At 44.8% G+C, this 23,730-nt stretch overlaps 1 long non-coding RNA gene across 1 annotated transcript in view; it reads left to right on the forward strand.

Annotated features, from left to right (window-relative positions):
* Positions 1-18,949, forward strand: part of LOC105501709 — a 20,646-nt gene extending 1,697 nt beyond the window's left edge. The window contains exon 2 of the long non-coding RNA XR_001000226.1: positions 18,609-18,949. This is a non-coding gene — a long non-coding RNA (uncharacterized LOC105501709). The remainder of the gene's footprint in view (positions 1-18,608) is intronic.
* The last annotated feature ends 4,781 nt before the right edge of the window (positions 18,950-23,730 follow it).

Consider the following 23,730-nt stretch of genomic DNA (forward strand, 5'->3'; position numbering starts at 1 on the left):
AGATGGAGTCTTGCTCTGTCGCCCAGGCTGGAGTGCAGTGGCACCATCTCGGCTCACTGCAACCTCTGCCTCCCAGGTTCAAGCCGATTCTCCTGCCTCAGCCTCCCGAGTAGCTGGGATTACAGGTGTGTGCCACCACAGCCAGCTGATATTTGTATTTTTAGCAGAGACAGGTTTCACCGTGTTGGCTAGGCTGGTCCTGAACTCCTGACCTCAGGTGATCCACCCACCTCGGCCTCCCAAAGTGCTGAGATTATAGGTGTGAGCCACCATGCTGGGCCCATGGTGCAAAATTTAAGGGGCCGCCAAAAAACTCAGTAAACAAGATACATACTTTAGTGCAGTTCTTTTAAAATTTTTGATATTTTGTTCATCATGGATAATTTTGTATTAATTTTATTTTTTAAATGATTGCCTTTTTTGTTTATCATGGTTACTGAGTTTTTGGCACCCACTGGACTTTGTACGCTGATCCGGTACCTCCTTCATTTCAGTCTAGTCTCGGTTTCTAAAGAGCAGAGTGCACTCATCTCAGCTCCGATCTCTAACCAGTACTGGCTTGTGAGAACTGGCTTGAAGAAGATTGATAGGTTGATGATTGGGCTGGAGCATAGAGTAGCTGGAGATCCCGTCTACCTCCTTCAGAAAGCCACAAAAACAGATAGGCAGGGGGCCAAGTCTATTGTTCCAAAGTTTCCACAGGCCTTGAACGGCCCTTGGGCTTTGCGGTCTGGTGATCAGAGCCGTAAAGGTTTCTAAACAATCAGAGGCCTTTGATATGGTTGCCAACACCCACATTTTCCATTCTGGGAACAATGCCATCAAGGGCCACAGCCTCAGTCCCCCACCTAAGTGAGGAAGTGTCAGCTGGTTGCTGGTGGGAGCAGGTCCTGTGAGGGCAAGGGTCAGAAGGACAGAGGAGTCCTCTTAACCTGGCTGCTCGCCTTTTCCCTCTGGTCGCCTCACCCTTTTGCGTGTTCAAAACCTGTGCTCATCTTATCTCGCCCATTCCTCTTGGCTAAAGCCAGCACACATCCTGTTCCTCTCAATGGGAGAGCTATCCTGGCAATTGCATTTAAAGGTTTTCTTGCGTTGGTTCAGAATTTGTCCTGGCTCTGCCCTTATTTCCTGATCCCAGTGTAGTTTCTTTATTCAGGTGTACAAAAGAGTGAGCTATTTTGTTATGGAGGCAGAGAGAAACAACCTCAGGTTCCCCTAACAATGCCTTTAGAACTCTCTTCTGAATAACTGGGGCATCAAATTCATCAACAAAATCCCTTTGGGAGATAAACCATCTGGGGACCCCCTTGAAGGTAGGTATCTGGGCTAATTTGACTGCTATTTTGCAGGAATGCAGGTGGGCAAAAGATAGTTTCCACTAGGGCAGAATGTTTTTTCCACTTTCTGTTCTTTGTTATTTTGCTCGCTTCCGGTGTGAAACCACTGAATTTCAGAATTAGATGAAACTTATAGTAAAGGCCTGCCACAAGGTCTTTGTCAACCCCATATCCTGGTGACCAAACTAGATTTCATGATGTCAATCATTTCAAAAACACAGGCTCTTCCAACAGTGTCAGCAAGCAGAAATCCTGTTCACAAACACTGTTCTAAATCGGTCTCTCTTTTTTTTTGAGATAGAGTCTCACTCTGTCACCCAGGCTGGAGTGCAGTGGCACAATCTTGGCTCACTGTAACCTCCACCTCTCAGGTTCAAGCGATTCTCCTGCCTCAGCCTCCCAAGTAGCTGGGATTACAGGTGCCTGCCACCACACCCGACTAATTTTAGCAGAGACGGTGTTTCCCCTGTTGCCCAGGCTGGTCTCAAACTCCTGACCTCAGGTGATCTGCCCACCTCGGCCTCCCGAAGTGTTGGGATTACAGGTATGAGCCACTGCACCTGGCCAAATCAGTCTCTTAATATTGAGTCTGAATCTCTTGAGATTTTAGCCCCTTAATGCTGACCTAATGGAGATGTGCTTCTTTTTTTTTTCTATGAAAGTATTCAATTCAACTCCCACAACTCCCCAGGAATGATTGGGGTTTCTTTTCCCCTCCCCTCGTGTGGCCTTGTGAAGAAGCCAGGAAGTACTGCGAGCGGCAGGGCCTGGGGGAGCCCCTGTGGCCGACAGGAGGAGATCAGCCTTCATGGCACTCTCAGAAACGGAAGTGTGGGCGTGTGTTATGTTGCTGCAGCAACCAAAGGCAACCAAGCAGCAAACCTCAGATGACTGAGCCCAGCCCATTCAACGAGGGGGAGTTTCAGGTGGCATGTGTTCCCCAGGGACTGGGCCTAGCTCAGTCGGGAAAAGTCAGCATCCAAAAGTCCTCAATGACGCAGAGGAAGCCAGGAGAAAACAGTCAATGGCTAGTCATCACTGATTTGTGGTCACAGGCGTTAGAACAGGAAAGATCTGCACAGATCAGCCCGTCTGACCCCTCGCTTTCCTGATAAAGGAACTAAAGTCCGGAAAGCACTTGCTCAGAGTCCTACTGCCAGTGGCTGTCAAAGCTAGAACCACCACCCTCATTGCCTTCTGTATACATAGCTTTAACAGTTTGCAAACACTCTTATATGCTTTAATTTCATCTGATCCTGGACTGAGAGCAAATATTTGTATTTCAACCAAAAGGCCAAATGCTCAGTTTCCTCAGCTGAGAGGGTAATAAGAGTACTTTTCTAATGGAATTCTTTTTTCTAATTTTCTGTATTTTTAGTAGAGACAGGGTCTCACTATGTTCCCCAGGATGGTCTCGAATTCCTGGCCTCAAGAGATCCTCCGAACTACACCTCTCAAAGTGCTAGGAATACAGGCATGAGCCATTGCTCCCTGTCCTCTAATGGAATTTTTGTTAGGATTAAATGAGTTAATAGTTTGGAGATCCAAGACAACATAATAGAGGAAACCTCTCTTCCCTTCCCAAGTTCTGAGTAATTAAGAGCTGGGCAAGGAGAAATAAAAACAAATGGGATTGGCCGGGAGCAGTGGCTCACTCCTGTAATCCCAGCACTTTGGGAGGCCAAGGCAGGCAGATCACTTGAGGTCAGGAATTCAAGACCAGCCTGGACAACATGGAGAAACCCTGTCTCTACTGAAAATACAAAAATTAGTTGGGTGTGGTGGTGCACACCTGTAATCCCAGCTACTTGGAAGGCTGAGGCAGTAGAATTGCTTAAACCCAGGAAGCAGAGCTTGCAGTGAACTGAGATCGCCCCACTGCACTCCAGCCTGGGCAAGAGCCGTCTAAAAAAAAAAAAAAAAAAGCAAATGGGATCAAAATATCAACTTTATCACTGATACATTTTATATAGGAGTCCATAGCTTACATTTGTGGGTGAGTGAATGCCAGAATTAGGCAGGGTACCCATGCAGGCTCAGGCATGCCTCCCAGTTGGAAACTGTCCCTGTAAACAGTGGAGCCTGGGAGAGCAGAGCCTAAAGCATGCTCTGGAGGAGGATGGCTGCCAAGAGGACAGAGATGGGCTGAGCTATGCATCTCCAGTTCCTCCCCAGGCTCACCATTGAGAAGTTGCTCCTCTTTCTGTACCACCCTCTTTGCCACCACCATCACCCTCCTGGGCAGGAGTGAGTCAAAGAGCAGGGAGACAGGTCGGAAATCTCATGCCAGAGAAGCTTCTTCCACATGGAAGGAAACATAAGGGATGAGGAAGAACCTTTTTCCCTTCTAATAAATACATGTAAAGCACTTAGTACCTGGCGCAATAGTAAATGCTCAATAGAAGTTAGTGATTATGGGCTGGGCACAGTGGCTCACGTCTGCAATGCCAGCACTGTGGGAGGCCAATATGGGAGGATCACCTGAGGTCAGAAGTTTGAGACCAGCATGACCAACATGGCAAAATCCCATCTCTACTAAAAATACAAAAATTAGCTAGGCATGGTGGTGGGCACTGTAATCCCAGTTTCTCTAGAGGCTGAGGCAGGGGAATCACTTGAACCTGGGGGGTGGAGGTTGCAGTGAGCCGAGATTGTGCCACTGCACTCCAACCTGGGCAACAGAGACTCCGTCTCAAAAAAAAAAAAAAGAAAAAAGAAGTTAGTGATTACTATTAATACTTGAGCTATAGTTTATTCATCATGCCAGAGACTTCTGTACCTCCCTTGATGTGACTTCTCTAATCATGTCTGCTCTTATTAGATGTGTGACCTCAGGAATTTTACTGACCCTCTCTAAGCCTCAGTGTTCTCCTCTATACAATGGCTATCATGATGGTACTTATAATTGGGAAGACTACATGATTTAGTGTAAAGGGCTTAACCTGGATGCCTTAGTGGAACCTAGTTAATATTTAATAAATGGTGACTATTGTTTGTTATAAAAGAACTTGGGAGTCCAGCACAAAATAAATGCAAAATTTGCAATCATGAAACATGATTTATTCAGAACAGGCATGTCGGCTGGGCACGGAGGCTTATGCTTGTAATCTCAGCACTTCGGGAGACCAAGGTGAGTGGATTGCTTGAGGCCAGGAGTTTGAAGCCAGCCTGGAAAACATGATGAAACCCTGTCTCTACCAAAAATACAAAAATTAGCTGGGTGTGGTGGTGTGTACCTGTAATTCCAGCTACTCTGGAGGGTGAGGCATGAGAATCGCTTAAACCCAGGAGGCGGAGCTTGCAGTGAGCCGAGATCATGCCACTGCACTCCAGCTTGGGCGACAGAGCAAGACCCTGTCTCAGGAAAAAAAAAAAAAAAGATTATCAGAATTAGAGCAATTGGTTCCTTTGGAGACACAATCTAGATACCGAGGTTTTATGCCCAATTTTGCCCCTGAGAATGAAGCACCAGGAGTATTGCAAAATCATCTGGGCCTTTTCCCATCACTTTCCATAAAATGAGGAGAAACTCACAGTCTAGTGTTCACCTTGGGAAGATGGTGGTATTTTGGTATTTTTGAGGCTGTGAGGTCTTTGGGAAAGAATATCTAAGTGGTCTTTCATGTGTTGAACAAAAATGGCGGCCTCAGCCAATCACAGACACTAAGAGCCACTGTCTGAGCTGCAGGAGGATGGATACTGGTTTTGTCTCACCCACTGCTTCGTCTTCAGCAGCTGGCACAACATGTGGTACATAGTACACATTTATAAAATATTTGTTGAATACGTAAGTGAATGGAGCAGGTGCCTCAACTCACAGCAATGGTAAGATGCTGCCTAAGGAGATGTAGTCTCACTTCTTTTGTAGATCTAGGTAGGGCAAATCTATGGAATACGAAACTAGAGGTATTTATATAATCGTTGACTGGCCTTCTTGGTGGAGGTTGGAGGTGGACCACAGGTTGCTGAATAGTAACCCACAGAAACGTCGATTGTTGCTTTTTTTTTTTTTTTTTTTTGAGGCGGAGTCTCACTCTGTCGCCTGGGCTGGAGTGCAGTGGCCGGATCTCAGCTCACTGCAAGCTCCGCCTCCCGGGTTTACACCATTCTCCTGCCTCAGCCTCCCGAGTAGCTGGGACTACAGGCGCCCGCCACCTCGCCCGGCTAGTTTTTTTTTTTTGTATTTTTTAGTAGAGACGGGGTTTCACCGTGTTAGCCAGGATGGTCTCGATCTCCTGACCTCGTGATCCACCCGTCTTGGCCTCCCAAAGTGCTGGGATTACAGGCTTGAGCCACTGCGCCCGGCCGCTTTTTTTTTTTTTTCTTCTTCAAAAGCCCCTCGATGCCTGTTATTTTGAATATGGGAGCTCGAGTTATTCATACTCTATTTCTCCTGCAAAGTGAGATAAGAAAAAATGAAAAATGTAATACCTTAACAATCAGGATAAGTTATAAAAATAGCCCACTTTGAGACAAGGGTAGATGTAGACCCTGGCAGATTAATCAGATTTCATCCTAAAGTCTCAGACATGCAAGAACACTACATGCACACTTTATGTAATAGCAAAAGATTAGAAAAAATGCAAATGTCCACTTATAGAGGACATAGAGGACATCTACACAAGAAATATTGTGCAGCTTAAAAAGGAATGAGTAGGTCCGTGTATTAATATGACCTATGGTGTATATTAAGTGAAAAAACCAAAGTGCAGAATGGTGTATAGAGTATGCTATCTAAGAAGGAGAAATACAACTACATATATGTATATACCTTTTTAAAAAACCTGGAGGCCAGGCATGGTAGCTCACGCCTGTAATCCCAGCACTTTGGGAGGCTGAGGTGGGCGGATCACCTGATGTCAGGAGTTCAAGACCAGCCTGGCCAACATGGCAAGACCCCATCTCTACTAAAAATACAAAAATTAGCGAGGCTTGGTGTTGGGCACCTGTAATCCCAGCTACTATGGGAGACTGAGGCATGAGAATCTCTCGAACCTGGGAGGTGGAGGTTGCAGTGAGCTGAGATTGTGGTAGGTGACAGAGTGAGACTCTGTCTCAAAAAATAAATAAATATATATTTTAAAAGTGGTTATAAGTCAAACCCCAGTAAAAATTGTTATCTAGGAGATGAGGGAAGAGAGTAGCAGGGAGAAAAATGGAAGCTAGACTTGTCTTCCCTGAATGTGCCTCATTTTGTAGGTTTAACATTGGAATCATGGATATGTTTGTTTGTTTGTTTTTTGAGAGTCTTGCTCTGTTGCCCAGGCTGGAGTGCAATGGTGCAATCTCAGCTCACTGCAACCTCTACCTCCCTGGTTCAACCAATTCTCCTGCCTCAGCCTCCCGAGTAGCTGGGACTACAGGTGCGTGCCACCATGCCCGGCTAATTTTTTGTATTTTTAGTAGAGACGGGGTTTCACCATGTTAGGCAGGATGGTCTCAATTTCCTGACCTCATGATCCACCCGCCTCGGCCTCCCAAAGTGCTGGGATTACAGGCAAGAGCCACTGCGCCTGGCTGGATATGTTTTACATAATTATAAAACAAAATTTAATAAAGATGGACTGGGCACAGTGGCTCACGCCTATAATCTCAATACTTTGGGAGGCCGAGGCGGGTGGATCGCTTGAGCCCGGGAGCTCAAGACCAGCCTGGGCAAGATGGTGAAACCCCGTCTCTACAAAAAAATAAAAAATTTAACTGGGTGTAGTGGCAGGTACCTGTACTCCCAGCTACTTGGGAAGCTGAAGTGAGGCTAGGAGGCAAGGGTTGCAGAGGTGGCTCCATTGCACTCCACCCTGGGCAACAGTTCATTTATTACAAATAAATTGTAATAAAGATAGGGGCAAAAAATAAATTCCTAAAAACTGAATGCAATTGAAACAAATAAATGTAATTGTGTATTGAATTAGTGATTTAATTTTACAGAGAGGAATTATTTTAAGTAACTTTAAAATACAGTAAGCTGACTATCTCTACTGTAATATAGCCGAAAGATGAACAGAAACAGTATATTAGTTTGCTGGGGCTGCCATAAGAAGCACCACACACTTGGTGGCTCAAACAACAGAAATTGGCTTCTGTACGGTTCCAGAGGTTAGGTGTCCAAGGTCAAGCTTTGGGCAGTATTGGTTTCTTCTGATACCCATCTCCTCAGCATGTAGATGACTGCCTTCTCCCTGTGTCTTCACATGGTCTTCCCTCTGTGCATAAGGGAAGTGTCCTCATCTCTTCTTATAAAGACACTAGTCAGCTCACACCTGGAATCCCAGCACTTTGGGAAGGCGAGGTGGGTGGATCACAAATTCAAGAGATTGAGATCATCCTGCCCAACATGGTGAAACCCTGTCTCTACTAAAAATACAAAAATTAGCCAGGCATGATGGTGCATATCTGTAGTCCCAGATACTCAGGAGGCTGAGGCAGGAGAATTGCTTGAACCCAGGAGGTGGAGGTTGCAATGAGCAACAGAGCAAGACTCCATCTCAAAAAAAAAAGAAAAAAGACAGTAGTCATGTTGAATTAGAGCCTACCATAGAGAGCTCATTTAACCTTCATTATGTCTTTGAAGATCCTATCTCCAAATACAGTCACATTCTGAGATACTTCAACGTATTAATTTGGCGGGGGGCAGCAAGGGCAGGGAGGAGACACAGTTCAGCCTGTAACAAATGTCAAAGAAATCTAAAACTGCATTCTATGTTGTAGTTGTAATATTGACATTAGTGTGTGTACAGTTTGAGTTTTAGCCCCAACTAAGGTCCCAGACACCATGAAGTGTCCCGGATTCCCTTCCCAAATTCCTGACCCATAAAATTATGAGCAAAATTTAAAAGTTGCTTAAACTACTGAGTTTTTGGATAATTTGTTATGCCACAATGGTAAGCAGTGCAGCAACTCTTTTGCTCCCTCCCAAAAAAGGACCTTATTTGGGAACATGTTAAGGGAATCTGATACCACAGAAAAGTTAGAAGAAAATCAAAAAAATCTAAAATATGGAAATCTCTACAGTACAAATGATCTGGCTTTTATAACAACAACAAGGGTGCAAGATGGAAAAAGAAAGGGAATTTTTAGGTTAAAGAGATGAGAGCCATATCATACAAATGCAAATTCGGCGTATGGGCTTTATTTGGATCCTGATTCAGAAAACAAAAACAAAAATACTCTTCATGAGACAGTTGGGAAAATTTGAATACTGACTGAATGTCTGTTCATATTTATGGTTTATTATTTTAGGTTTGAGAATGTTATTGTGGTTATGTTTTTTTGTTTTGTTTTGTTTTTTAAGAGTCCCTATCTCTTTAAGAGTGCTTAGTGTAGGCCAGATGCAGTGGCTCACGCCTGTAATCCCAGCGCTTTGGGAGGCCGAGGCAGGCAGATGATGAGATCAGGAGTTCGAGACCATCCTGGCCAACACAGTGAAACCCTGTCTCTACTAAAAATACAAAAATTATCTGGGTGTGGTGGCACATGCCTGTAACCCCAGCTACTTGGGAGGCTGAGGCAGGTAAATCACTTGAACCAGGAAGTCGGAGGTTGCAGTGAGCCAAGATCGCACCATAGCACTCCAGCTTGGGTGACAGAGCAAGACTCTGTCTCAAAAAAAAGAGTGCTTAATGTTAAATTCCCAGGCTACAGAAATGGATCAGTCATGGTGCTGCCTTCTTGAAGCACGTGGTCAGTGGTGAAGAAAGCATGTACACAGATGAATCATAAGGAGAAAAAGATGTTAAGTGCCACAAAAAGAAATAGGGAGTCTGCCTAGGACAAAGTTTCAATGAAGAGTTTATTTTTGCAAAATCCATTCCTACCCAATAATGACTTAGACACTCTCCTCAGTATCTACACCTGAGCTTCCCAGAGGCTAGCATGATATAGTTTGAACTTGTGTACAGAATATGACCTTAAGCTACTTGAAAAACTCCGTGTTGTGATGGCTGCTGCTTTCCCGGGCATTATAGAGTGGGGATGACTCTTTTTTTTTTTTTTTCTTTTTTGAGACAGAGTTTCACTCTTGTTGCCCAGGCTGGAGTGCAATGGCACGATCTCGGCTCACTGCAACCTCCGCCTCCCAGGTTCAAACAATTCTCCTCCCTCAGCCTCCCGAGTAGCTGGGATTATAGGCATGCACCACCACGCCTGGCTAATTTTGTATTTTTAGTAGAGATGGGGTTTCTCCATGTTGAGGCTGGTCTCAAACTCCTGACCTCAGGTGATCCCCCCGCCTTGGCCTCCCAAAGTGCTGGGATTACAGGCGTGAGCCACTGCCCCCAGCCAACTTTATATATCTACCTAATGGCTGGTTGTATTCATCAACTTGGGCTTTCATAACAAAATACCATAGACTGGGTGGCTTAAACAATAGACATTTATTTCTTACCGTTCTGGAGGCTGGGAAGTCCAAGATCAAAGAGCCCAGTGATTTGGTTCTGGGTATGGAGTCTCTTTCTGGCTTGTAGACACCACCTTCTTGCTGTATTCTCTCTTAGTGGAGAGAGAGCACTGGTCTCTCTTCCTCTTATAAGGGGACTAATTCCAATACCACGACTCCCCCACCATGACCTCATTAAAACCAAATTATCTCCCAAAGGCTCCATTTCCAAATACAGTCACATTGGGGTTAGGGATTCAACATATGGATTTTAGGTGGACACGATTCAGTCCATAACAATGGTCTACTTTAGCGTTACTGAAAGCAATGATCCAGAGACCCCCAACTGCATCAGAATCACTTGGTGTGCTTTTTTTTTTTTTTTTTCCTGAGACAGAGTCTCGCTCTTGTCACCCAGACTGGAGTGCAATGGCATAATCTCAGCTCACTGCAACCTCTGCCTCCTGGGTTCAAGCGATTCTTCTGCCTGAGCCTCCCAAGTAGCTGGGATTACAGGTGCCTGCCCTCACACCTGGCTAATTTTTGTGTTTTTGGTAGAGATGGGGTTTCACCATGTTGGCCAGGCTGGTCTTGAACTCCTGACCTCAGGTGATCCACCCACCTTGGCCTCCCAAAGTGGTGGGATTACAGGCATGAGCCACCATGCCACCCCATCTGGTGTGTTTTTTAAAAAATATCAGTACTAGAAAATGTGTCCCAGATTCAGTAGGTTTGAGCTGAGCCCTGGCATCTGACAGCTGACTTTTTAAATAAATAGTTCCCTGGTCATTCTCTCTCTCTCTCTGTTTTTTTTTTTTTTTTTTTTTGGCAGGATCTCACCCCATCACCCAGGTTGGAGTGCAGTAGCACAATCATGGCTCACTGCAGCCTTGACCTTTCGGGCTCAGGTGATCCTCCAACCTCGGCCACCCTAGTAGCTGGGACTACCACACCTGGCTAATTTTTGTATTTTTTGTAGAGACGAGGTCTCATTATGTTGCCCTGGTTGGTCTTGAATTCTGCCTGCGGCAGCCTCCCAAAGTGCTAGGATTACAGGTGTGAGCCACCAAGCCCAGGCACTTTTTTTTTTTTTTTTTTAATTTCAACATAACACTCCTGCTCTGTTGTCCAGACTGGAGTGCAGTGGCTATTCAGTGCACTACAGCCTCTAACTCGTGGGCTGGAGCCATCCTCCCACCTACTCCCAAGTAGTTGCGACTACAGGCACATGCCACTGTGCCCAGTCCCTTGTTATTCTCTTGAGCATCTCAAGATGAGAGTCATTGAGGAATTGCTGGCCAGGACATTGCAGCAGGGAGGAGAGGGACTTCAAATAATCAAACATTTCACAAGATCCTCTAATTTCCACTTTCCAATTTTGATTTTGGGTTTATCTTGTATTTCTTTTGCTTCTGTGGTTCAAAGCCTCCGCACTCTGGGCCCTAGCATCCACCTTCTCTTTTGGGCAGATACTAATCCCTCTATTTATCATAATCTCCCATATCTGAATGTACTCACCATTCTGTAGTCATCTGAGCTAATCCAACTTGATACCTGCATTATTTTCTTTGGCTGGAGTACTTCAGAAAGCAGCATGAAGTTTTTGAAGTTTCTTCTTTTTTTTTTTCTTTCCAGTATGAGAAAATTCTTCTTCAACAAAGGACTGAAATATTTCCTTTTCTGGTCAATATATTCAACCTCATTTAACACCTTTGCATCCACCCAATAAAAAGAAAATTTCTAGATGTTCAAAGAATTACACAAATCGTTTCCTAGAATATAAACTCCCTATAAAACTGTGACATTGCTTTAGTTCATGAAAATGTGTAACACTTTCATGGTATTAATTTCTAAAAAGTTTCTGGGCCTAAGAATAGATATCAAGGTGCTACAATCAAGTATTGATAAGCTGCAAGTTGGTTTTGAAATTTGTTGGAAATTTTCTTTTTGCCCCTTGTCTGTTCTCTGCCTGCCTATTCGCTGCTCTGTGTAGCTTCCTTGCTTCAACCCACCGGCCAGCAGTGGATGAGTGCCCTCTGACCCTGTATTCTAGGTGCCATGGGGAATAGCAGGAAAGAAAAATGTACAATCATATCTTCCAGATTAAAATGCAGATGCAGGCCAGGCACAGTGGCTATCACACTTGCAATCCCAGCATTTTGGGGGGCCAAGGCAGGTGGATCACTTGAGGTCATGAGTTCAAGACCACCTTTGTCAATATGGTGAAACCCATTTCTACAAAAAAACACAAAAATTAGCCAGGCATGGTGGCAAGTGCCTGTAATCCTAGCCACTTGGGAGGCTGAGGCAGGAGAATCACTTGAACCCAGGATGGGGAGGTTGCAATGAGCTGAGATCCCTCCACTGTACTCCAGCCTGGGCAACAGAGTGAGACTCTGTCTCGAAAAAAAAAAAAAATTGAAACGCAGATGAGGAGATAAAGCTATCACAAGTGAGAGATTATAAAACAGTGTAAGGTGGTATGTACAGTGATTACCATGATCTAATTTTTTCCTCTATTAGAATCTATATTCATCTACTTGTTTATTATTGTTATTTTATTTATTTTTTCTTTTGAGACAGAGTCTCACTCTGTCTCATCCAGGCTACAGTGCGATGGTGCAATCTCGGCTCATTGCAACCTCTGCCTCCTGGGTTCAAGCGATTCTCATGCCTCAGCCTCCCAAGTAGCTGGGATTACAGGCACACACCACCAAAGCCAGCTAATTTTTGTATTTTTAGTAGAGATGGGGTTTCACCATGTTGGCCAGGCTGGTCTTGAACTCCTGACCTCAAGTGATCCACCCACCTTGGCCTCCCAAAGTGCTGGGATTACAGGCATAAGCCACCACGTCCAGCCAATTTATATTTTTATTTATATTTTTTTTTAGAGACAAATTCTCACCTGTCACCCAGGCAGTGCAGTGGACGATCTTAGCTTACTGTATCCTGGAACTCCTGGGCTCAAGTAATCCTCCTGCCTCAGCCTCCCAGTGCACTAGGATTACAGGCATGTACCACTGCACCCACCAGCGCTACTAGTTTAATTGAAAGGATTTATTTTCTTCATTCCTCTTTGACCAAGCATGCGGCTATCCCAGAAAGTAATATGGCATTTTCTCATGGGACTCTAATTGGAGTACTTTATTGAGAGAGGATATAACTTCCAAGCAGTGGCTTGGAACAAGCCACTCTCAGGGACATTCTCCACCCTTTTCGTCCCTTTTCTCTCTCACTTCAGTCATTGCTATTACATAAACTCAGTCATTCTTTCTCCTCAAGCTCAAGTTTGCTTATTTTCAGTACCTTTTTCCAATGGGCTGGCCTGTAGTGAGCTTTGTCAGACATGCAGGTCCTCATATACTCACCAAAGGATCCTTCAGTTCTTATGTTACCTTTTTTTTTGTTTTGAGACAGGGTGTTACTCTTTTGCCCTGGCTGGAGTGTAGTGGTGCGATCATGGTTCACTGCAGCCTTGATTTCCTGGGCTCAGGTGATTCTCCCAACGCATTCTCCTGAGTAGCTGGGATTACAGGTGCACACCACCATGCCCAGCTAATTTTTTTTTCTTTCGGCATTTTTGTATTTTTGGTAGAAATGGGTTTTCACCACGTTTCCCTGTCACTCCAGGACTCAAGTGATCTCCCCACCTCAGCCTCCCAAAGTGCAGGGATTATAGGCATGAGCCACCGTGCCTGGCCATGTTACATTTCTTTTAAAGCAACATTTTATAATTCTCAAACTTTGAGAAAGCAAAACCATAACCCAGCATCCAGAGAAAAGCAATTTGAAAGCTGGCTAATTAGTATTTTGTTTTAAATAGCTAGCTTGTCTTGCCATTTCGAGGCACTTAGTTTAATTTGTGGCACTTTCTTGCTTATAATTTACCAAGTAGACCATATTGTAGGATAGCAAGATTTAGACTCTTGGTCCTTGGTTCAGGCTCTGATGTTGTGATCCCCCTAAAGTGCATGTTGATTTTACACATTCTACAGCCTTCTCTTAATCAATCAAGATATGGAAACAAACAAAATGTCTATTTCATACTTATCATATCTCCCTTTGGAAGAAAATTGCAAGGTATAAGAGAATTCCCTAAGAAACATACCTTAAAAGATACAACTGGACTCCAGAAAATTTGCCACCTGGGTTGCTAGACTGAACTGTTCAACAGGCTCTCCATGTGATTCTAAATGCCTTGGCCGCCACACTCCTCTTAGGACCTCCTTTGATTGTAAGTCAAATTTACATGTAACCAGTATTTCTTTGTTACTGCTTAGCTGCTTTTCTGCTTATTCCATTAAGATGAGCAATGTGACCAGCTATCCTTGGGAAGTGAGTGCTTGGTTTGGTTATCTTGCTATCATGACAAAATCTAAACTTATTTCACCTTTATAAAAATCAGTCAGAACTGTGTATTTTGGGGGAGGTCTTGCTATGTTGCTCAGGCTGGTCTTGAACTTCTGACCTCACGTGATCCTCCCACCTTGGCATCCCAAAGTGTTGAGATTACAGGTGTACCCAGAGCCATGTATTGTATGATTCCACTTATATAAAATATCCAAAATAGGTAAATCCACAGAGACAGAAGGCAGATTAGTGGTTGGCTAGGGCCTGGGGAGTTTGGGCGGAAATGGGAACGACAGCTTTTGGGGATGAGGTTTCTTTTGGTGGTGATTAAAATGTTCTGAAGTTGTTTGTGCTGATGGTTGCACAATTTTGTGAAACCAAATAGTAAAAACCATTGAATTGTGCATTTTAAATGGATGAATTGTATGGAACGTGAATTATATCTCAATAAAGCTGTTATTTAAAAGAAAAAAGTCAGGAATTACTCAGGCGACATTGAGGAGGATGTGTACATGGCTTCTTTCCACGGAAGGAGACAAACCACTTTGTATTACTGAAGAGAAAGACTCTGGTCTCCCAGCCTTCTACTCTTACTATATACACAGTTTCTATTTTGGTCCTTTTTATAGCCTTCTTGTTATAGTTAGTGAGCAACAATTAAGTCAAAAACCACAGTGAGGCCTTGGTTACAGCTTACCCTTGTTTTCAATCAACAAAAAATATGACTAATGTCACCATGGCTCAACTCAACCACACATGTGGATTCAGGAGGCTTTGGACGTGTGCTAGGGGCTGCTGGGGCTGGCCAGCTGGAAGGACAGCGGTTAGCGGAACTTAGACTCCAGGAAGAAGATGTTGGTGAAGCCTGGGAAAACGTCTTCCGCAAGCAGTGGGTGGAAAGTCGTGGTAGAAGTAACCCTGAAGGAAAAGAGAGTTCTCTGGCTTGGCCCAAAGATACAGGCTGGAAATTAGTAAGAAGAGCAGATTTTGAGGCCAGCATTCCTCTAGCTAACTTCCAGCCCAGCGCCCCTCTTCCATCCTACCATTTCATACATGACCCCAAGGGAAGCCATATCAGGTTCCTGGAGTTGGGAGAAGAGAGACTCAGGGGGAACCTGTAAGGAAGTGACTGTGGCAGAGGCAGGGTGAGGCTGAAGAGCACCAGAACACAAGACATTTCTCCCCTGTCACTTAGTAACAAGGGCCCTGTGATGGTTAATTTTATCTGTCAGCTTGAGGGAGGCTGAGGCACAAGAATTGCTTGAGCCTGGGAGGTGGAGGTTGCAGTGAGCCAAGATTGTGCCACCGTACTCCAGCCTGGGCAACAAAGTGAGACTCCATCTCAAAAAATAAAATAAAAATAAAAATAAAATAAAATAAAAAATAAAATAATATAATATAAATAAAATAAAATAAAATAGGCCGGGCATGGTGGCTCATGCCTATAATCCCAGTACTTTGGGAGGCCGAGGTAGGGGGATCACTTGAGGTTGGGAATTTGAGACCAGCCTAGGCAACATGATGAAACCCCGTCTCCACTAAAAATACAAGTTAGCCAGGCATGGTGGCCCATGCCTGTAGTCCCAGCTACTCGGGAGGCTGAGGCAGGAGAATCGCTTGAACCCAGGGGGTGGGGGTTGCAGTGAGCCGAGATCACGCCACTGTACTCCAGCCTGGGTGACAGAGTGCGACTTTGGCAAAAAAAAATTTTTTAATAAAATTTTATTTGTTAACTTGGCTGGGCCACAATGCCCAGATACTTGGTCAAACATTATTCTGGCCCCATCCAATTGATTGAAGGCCTGAATAGAACAAAAGGCTGACACACACCCACTCCCCAACCCACACCCGAAGAGGAACTTCTGCAGCAGGCTGCCTTTGGACTTTGTCTGCAACATCAGTTCTTCAGGGTTCACTGGCAGACTGCCTTTGGTCTTGAGCTGCAGTGCTTTCCTAAGGCCTCCCTGGTAAGATTTCGAACTTGCCAAGCCTTCACAATCACATCAGCCAATTCCTTAAGATAAATATTTTTATGTGTGTATACACACACATCCTTTTGGTTCTGTTTCTCTGGGAGCCCTGCTAATATAAGCAGTATTTCTCTTTCTCCAGGATTAGCTGTTGGAACAGATTGTAAGTGCAGCTCTGACCTCACCAAAAGGAGACAGTAATACAGGGACAGGCGCTTTCTGGGTAGGAGCTGAGGCTTTAATGCAGTGACTTAGTAAAGACAGCCAATCAGACAGTCCTGTGAGAAACTCTCACAACACCTTCAACTAGATAAGGGGTACTGGGAACTCACACTTCTAGGTATGCTCATGGCCGGTGTAGCTTTGGAGGAATATGGGTTTGCTACAATTCCAGAGCACACATGAAAAAAAGCTCATCATCACTGGTCACCAGAGAAATGCAAATCAAAACCACAATGAGATACCATCTCACGCCAGTTAGGATGGAGATCATTAAAAAGTCAGGAAACAACAGGTGCTGAAGAGGATGTGCAGAAATAGGAATGCTTTTACACTGTTGGTGGGAGTGTAAATTAGTTCAACCATTGTGAAAGACCGTGTGGTGATTCCTCAAGGATCTAGAACCAGAAATACCATTTGACCCAGCAATCCCATTACTGGGTATATACCCAAAGGATTATAAATCATTCTACTATAAAGACACATGCGGCTAGGTGTTGTGGCTCACACCTGTAATCCCAGCACTTTGGGAGGCTGAGGCAGGCAGATCACGAGGTCAAGAGTTTGAGACCAGCCTGACCAACATAGTGAAACCCGGTCTCTACTAAAAATACGAAAAATTAGCTGGGCGTGGTGGCGGGTGCCTGTAGTCCCAGCTACTGGGGAGGCTGAGGCAGGAGAATGGCATGAACCCAGGAGGCGGAGCTTGCAGTGAGCCTAGATCACGCCACTGCACTCCAGCCTGGGCGACAGAGTGAGACTCCATCTCAAAAAATAAATAAAAATAAATAAATAAATAAATAAATAAAATAATGAAAATTTAAAAATGCTTCTTCCAGCCAGGCGCGGTGGCTCTTGCCTGTAATTCCAACACTTTGGGAGGCCGAGGCAGGCGGATCACCTGAGGTCAGGAGTTCGAGACCAACCTGGCCAACATGCCAAAACCCCATTTCTACTAAAAATACAAAAATTAGCAGGGCATGGTGGCAGGTGACTATAATCCCAGCTACTCAAGAGACTGAGGCAGGAGAATCGCTTGAACCCAGAACGCAGAGGTTGCTGTGAGCTGAGATCACACCACTACACTCCAGCCTGGGTGACAGAACAAGACTCTGTCTCACACACAGAGACTAAACCTCCTTCTTTCAGGGAGGTTTAGTCTCAGTCTGGTTCTCCAGGCCCAGAAGGGATCATCTCAAATTTCTGCTCCGTATGGACAGAACTAATCAAATAGATTTTGGGTAGGGACAGCAGACATTGCCACATTCAGCTTCTTGAAGCTCCTTCAGACAGTGGAAGCTGGTCCTTGAAGCTCCCCTAACAAATAACTTAGCAATTGTTGAGAGTCCTCATGGACATGGGATAATGCTTGCCAGTCAACAGGGGCTCACATTCTGAAATAAGTAACGCCAACATGATCATGCTTACTGAAAACTGTAAACTACTTTGAAATATACAGAGACATGTATTCTGAAACAAGAGTCAGCCTGATAAAAGAGGAAAAGAAAAAGGGGTCTGCTTAGTTCTTAAGAGACATGGATGGGAGTTCCCTGTAAGCAGAGTTACACAAGAAATGGTATGGAGGCAGAAAAGAGGAAGCAGGGAGCAAGGCAAGGCCAAAGTCAACTGAAACAGGAAAACTAGCCAGAAAGCACATTGCTTGCTCTTTGAAAACATTTACTTCAAGTTCTACCTTGCCCCAAAGCCTAACCCAGGCCAGGGTAGTGAGCACTTTCACCTCTGAGCCTCTGACACATGGACTGCATGTACTGCTCCTTGGCATATGGCCTGATTTTCTGAAATCATAAGCATTTCTGTGCAACCATCCTGTCACTCCAGTTAAATTTCAAGGCAGATTTTTTTTTTTTATTTGAATAGTATATCCTTAGTGTAAGAAATAGGAACCTTTTTTTTTTTGAGACGGAGTCTTGCTCTGTCACCCAGGCTGGAGTGCAATGGTGCAATCTTGGCTCACTGCAACCTCTGCCTTCTGGGTTCAAGCCATTCTCCTGCCTCAGCCTCCCGAGTAGCTGGGATTACAGGTGCCTGCTACCACAACCAGCTAAATTTTTTTTGTATTTTTGGTAGAGACGGGGTTTTGTCATGTTGGCCAGTCTGGTCTCGAACTCCTGACCTCAGGTGATCCACCCACCTCGGCCTCCCAAAGTACTGGGATTACAGGTGTGAGCCACTGCGCCCAGCCTCAGACTGTGTTTTTTAAGCACAGAAGGAATTAATACAGGGAAGTTGGTGCTCATGAAATAGTTGGAAGTACTGAAGGAACAAGCATATAGGCTGGAGCCTTCTGGAATGTCTACCTGAATGCCACAGAACAGACCCTCATTTCCCTCCCTCCAGGAGCTACAACCTCGGCCCAGATTAGTGGGCTAGAGGGTCAGGAGGCTGTCACTGGAGCTATTGAGCTCATGAACACACTGAAGTTGCTGCACTCCAGAAATGTAGAAGTTGGAATGAAGAGCCACCACTGCTGCCACCAACATGAAGCTTGACCAAGCAAGCCAAGAAAAGATGGCCAACAGCCTCTGCCTTCCTTCTGCCTTCTGCAACGCAATTGGTGAGCTGCACATCCACAACTTCAAGGGAGTCTGGGAAATGCAGTTAAGCTTTCTAGCCTCTCTAAGCTTTCAACTGTTACAGACAGGAGGAGACTGGAATAAATGCTGAGTGCCAATTTCCAACACAAGTAGTAATTATAATGGAGTGAGTGTTATCTTGCATTGGTTCAGGGGTAATCTTGTGTTGGCTCTGTTCATCCCCACCAACATCAAGGGTAGGACTTATTCTCCCTTCCTTAACCATCAGGTCACTAGGGGTGCAGGGCCTTACCTACCTTCTCAAGAGTTAATGAGCATTCCAGGATGTTGTAAGGAAGGACTGTTCATATGGAAGAGGGAGGACACAAACCCAACATTTTGCTCTGACTGTTAGCCAATAGACAATGTCCTGGCTGTTGCTTGCTGTCAGGCATAAGTCCTCACTAGACACCTACCAGAAGGCAACTAACACAATGGTCTGGCATAGGCAAAGGGGCTTACTCAAAAGTAGGCTGGCACTCAGTTCCAGCCCTCTCCTCCTGTCCCCACCACCTCTCTGTATTATCACTTCCCTTATATCTCCCCTCATGCCTCAGCCTAGAGAATATTTTTCTAACCTAGGTAAGCAGCTTTGCTGTTATTCCTGATGTTTTCTCCTAAATCTTTTACCAATTTTTTCTCTCCAGTTCACTAAGGATCTAGACCAGTGGTTTTCAAACTGCAGCCTACATCTGAGTCACCTGGAGGGCTTGTTAAAACACAGAACGTGGAGCCCAACCCCCAGAGGTGCTGATTCAGTAGGTCTGGGGTAGGGCCCAAGAATTTGCCTTTCTAAAAAGTATCCAGGTGATGCTGATGTGGTCTGGAGACCACACTTTGAGAACCACTGGCCCAGGCTTTTGAAACTGAAAAACTGTGCTTTCTGCTTGTAAGACCCATCTCCTAGATAGGAGCATAGAAAGGTTTGTCTCTTCAAATGGGGAGATGGAATAGAAGGAAAAAAATCTAGAAGAAAAAATCAAAATCAATGTATTCTAGCATTCAGGAGTGATAATATAACCCCTTTCTTATGCCTTTAATATCTGGAAGAGAGAAGCTTGAGTATTTGAAAAATCTTGCTCCTGGATGGTGCAAAATAATGTCTCATTTTCCCCTTGAGTCTTTTGTCTTTGCCAAATCTATCTTAGAGAACAAAAAGGAGCAAGTCCTTTCTCTCTGCTTTTCCTCTGTCTCCTCTTCTCTTTCCTCATGATGCTTCGGTCTCTTCTCTTACCCCTTGGCTCACCCCTCTGTCTTGATTTTTCTCACTCTGTGTTCCTACCTGTCAGTCACTTGGAGTTATCCAGTGTTCTCCCAAGTAGAGTGGCTTAAGCTACTACTTTCAGACTGTGCTGAGTGATATACATACAATGCCTCATTGACAATCCTGCAGGATGGTATTTTGCTTCTCATTTCACAGATGAGGAAACAGATGCTCAGAGAGATCACACTGCTAGGAATTGGTGAATCCAGAATTTGAGTCCAGTTTGTTTAGCTCCCAGTCCCAGGTCCTTCCCACATGTTCATGATCTTGTGTTCTTTCGCATCCCCAGCCCACAGGACAAAAACCTTGTCAGGCTCAGGGTCAGGCTCTGGCCCCAGCTGTGGGCTGAGGGGAGTGGGTGGACGTGGGGGAGGGAGCTGAAAGAACACCTGAGAGACAGCATGTAAGTGAGACATGGCTTTATTCAGCAGCCCCTTTACAGGGTCAGTGTTACATTTATATACTACATAGACAATAGTGGCTGAGAGCCAGGTGGTGAGCTTCTCTATGTTATGTCTACATGGCTATGATTATATAAGACACGGGACTGTGCGCTTGCGCCCCAATCTCACTGAGTCATTTAGGCTGTTTACCTCGACCTATGCCTGCTGCTTTATGCCTGCTCGGCTACAGCACAGCCACGTTCCTTACAGACCTTCAGATAGAGATTTGCAATGAGTGCACTAAAAGAGACTCTATTTCAGATGCCAATCTCTGGGCCAAATCTTTGTGGGATACTTCACTCATAGTAGGAACTGCAGGACCACTGCTTCCACTGGAGCATTAGAGAGAGAGAGAGAGTGTGTGTGTGTGTGTGTATGTTTTCACGTCTGCGACATTCTTTTTGAAAATGAACATGGTGGGAAATTACGGTCTCACCCCTCAAAATCTGACCAAATTCTCAGCAAACCCCAGATTATGTAGGTTGTAGGAAAGAAGCATGCTATTTTTGGCAGAAATACTCTTAGTCTGGTAGTAAATTTCTTAAAACATAAAAATGTCTTTTTAACTTCCTGTTTTTGTCCTCCTTTTGTTGATTTTTGAGCATTTCTTCCCAAGCAAGGAATTGTGTAACAAGATTTGAAAATTACCAAACTTTATTTTGTTAGTTTTCTTTGTTTCCTTTTCTATGTTTCTGTATACCTTATCTGCTTTAAACTTTAAACTCAAGGATTAAAGTGACTCTAAAGCACTTTGGAGTGATCCAGGAATCACGTGGGGCTGGATAACAGTTCCTAGAGCAAAGTGACAAGCCCTGAAAAGCTTACTGTAGGCCACTGAGTTCATACATGACTACCTGTCAGTGGGTAGATAAGCTGTGAACCTAGGAATATGGATGCCAGTGATAACTGATCCTCACTCTTCCTCCTAGACAAAGTTTCAGACACTGTATCTTTCTGGGCATCTTCAAAAATTTCCATTCCCCATTTGCCATGTGAGTCAGACTTATGCAGTAGTTAGGAGTTGTAGACCCTAGAAGTAAACAGCTTCCTCCAGATCCTGGTTCTGCCTCTTCCTAGCTGTGTGATCTTGGGCAAATTACTTAACCTCTCTAGGGCTCAATTTCCTTACCTGTAAAATGGAAATAAAGCATATTCTTCCAGGCCAGGCATGGTGGCTCATGCCTATAATCCCAGCACTTTGGGAGGCTGAGGAGGGCAGATCATGAGGTCAGGAGTTCAAGACCAGCCTGGCCAACATGGTGAAACCCCATCTCTGAAAAAACAAAAAAAAAGCAAAAATTAGCTGAGTACAATGGTGCACACCTATAGTCCCAGCTGCTCAGGAGGCTGAGGCAGGAGAATCGCTTGAACCTGGGAGGCGGAGCTTGCAGTAAGCCGAGATCTCGCCACTGCACTCCAGCCTGGGCGACAGAGTGAGACTCCATCTCAAAAAAAAAAAAAGCACGTACATTCTTCCTAGGGTTGTAGTGTGGCTCAGACAGATGCTTACTTACAGCAGTCTCTGGTGTATAGCAAATGCTCGATTAAAGTTGCTATTCTTGGCTGGGCACGGTGGCTCACTCCTGTAATCCCAGCACTTTGGGAGGCTGAGGTGGGTGGATCACCTTAAGTCAGGAGTTCAAGACCAGCCTGGCCAACATGGTGAAACCCTATCTCTACTAAAAACACACAAAAAAATTAGCCAGGCATGGTGTTGTGCGCCTGTAATGCCAGCGAGCTACTTAGGGGGCTAAGACAGGAGGCGGAGGTTGCAGTGAGCCGAGGTCGCACCGCTGCACTCCAGCCTGGGTGACAGAGCGAGACTCCGTTTCAAAAAAAAAGAAAAAAAAAAAAACAGCAAAAAAACTAAACTAAAGTTGCTATTCTTATCATGAATTTGCTTTTGTCTTGTGGTGTCAATTAGATCACAATTATGTGAATATATCTATGAACATCTTCCTGGCTTCTAGACCGGTAAATGAATTCAGAAAGTCCTGGTCCTTACCAAAGATGGGTGGTAGTAGCAATTCCTCCAACAATTTGCCCCTCATCAGCAACATGTGTCATCCTTTTAGTTAGGCCTCCTTTGCTGCTCCATGTCACAGATTAAAACACAAAGGCAAAAGTCAAAGGTTAAAATACCTAGCTTGTCTTCAAAAGGCCTGTTGTGAAATGTGGGCTTCCATGGTTCCAATCTACTCAAGGTGGCTTGGAAGCCATGAAACCTCAATCTTGACTCTGCCATTAACTAGCTGTGTGACACAGGACAAGTCATTTCACTTCTCTGAGCTTTAGATCTCAATAGTAAAATAAAAGGCTTGAGCCAGAACCCTGTGACGTGGGGCTCCCTGGATCTCGGGGAAACCTATAAACATCTCAGTGAGCTGACAGAGGTCTGCACTGAGGTATAAACTTTGATATTGTCAGCGATTTCTACTGACAGTGAAGCCAGCTGAAGTAGTAGAAGCATAAATAGCAGAGGCAGAGATGACCAGTTTTCTTTTTTTTTTCTTTTTTCTTGGGCCGGAGTCTCACTCTTGTCGCCCAGGCTGGAGTGTAATGGTGCAATCTCAGCTCACTGCAACCTCTGCCTTCTAGGTTCAAGCAATTCTTCTGCCTCACCCTCCCAAGTAACTGGGAGTACAGGCTCCTGCCACCAGGCCCAGCTAATTATTTTTTATTTTTAGTAGAGATGGGGTTTCACCACTTTGGCCAGGCTGGTCTGGAACTCCTGATCTCCAGTGATCTGCCCACCTTGGCCAGTCCCTGAAAGTGCTGGGATTACAGACGTGAACCACCGTGCCCCTGCCAGAGAAGACCAGTTTTCTAATGAATGGTGTCCAAAGGCTGGGCCCAGACCCAAGGCCTGTAGGGAGGCAACACAGCTGAAATCTGCACAGTCCCTTCGACAAACATACCATGTATGGGACAGATGAAGGGGCAAAGGAACCTTAAGAACCCTTGGCCAGTGGTTAAGAGTATTTACCTGGCATCAGCAAGATCTAGTCTAGGTTCAGCTTAAAGCTGTGCTATTTACTCTTTGCGTGATGCTGAGCAAGTCAACCTCTCCCAGCCTCAGTTTCTCCAAGTGTTGTGGTCATAATTAAATGAATTTAAGTAGTGATGTACTTAAGACAGTTCCTGAGACAGACTGAGCTCTTAACTGCCATTAATTACTG

This window comes from Colobus angolensis, unplaced genomic scaffold, assembly GCF_000951035.1.
Source record: "Colobus angolensis palliatus isolate OR3802 unplaced genomic scaffold, Cang.pa_1.0 Scaffold74, whole genome shotgun sequence".
Classification (NCBI taxonomy): domain Eukaryota; kingdom Metazoa; phylum Chordata; class Mammalia; order Primates; family Cercopithecidae; genus Colobus; species Colobus angolensis.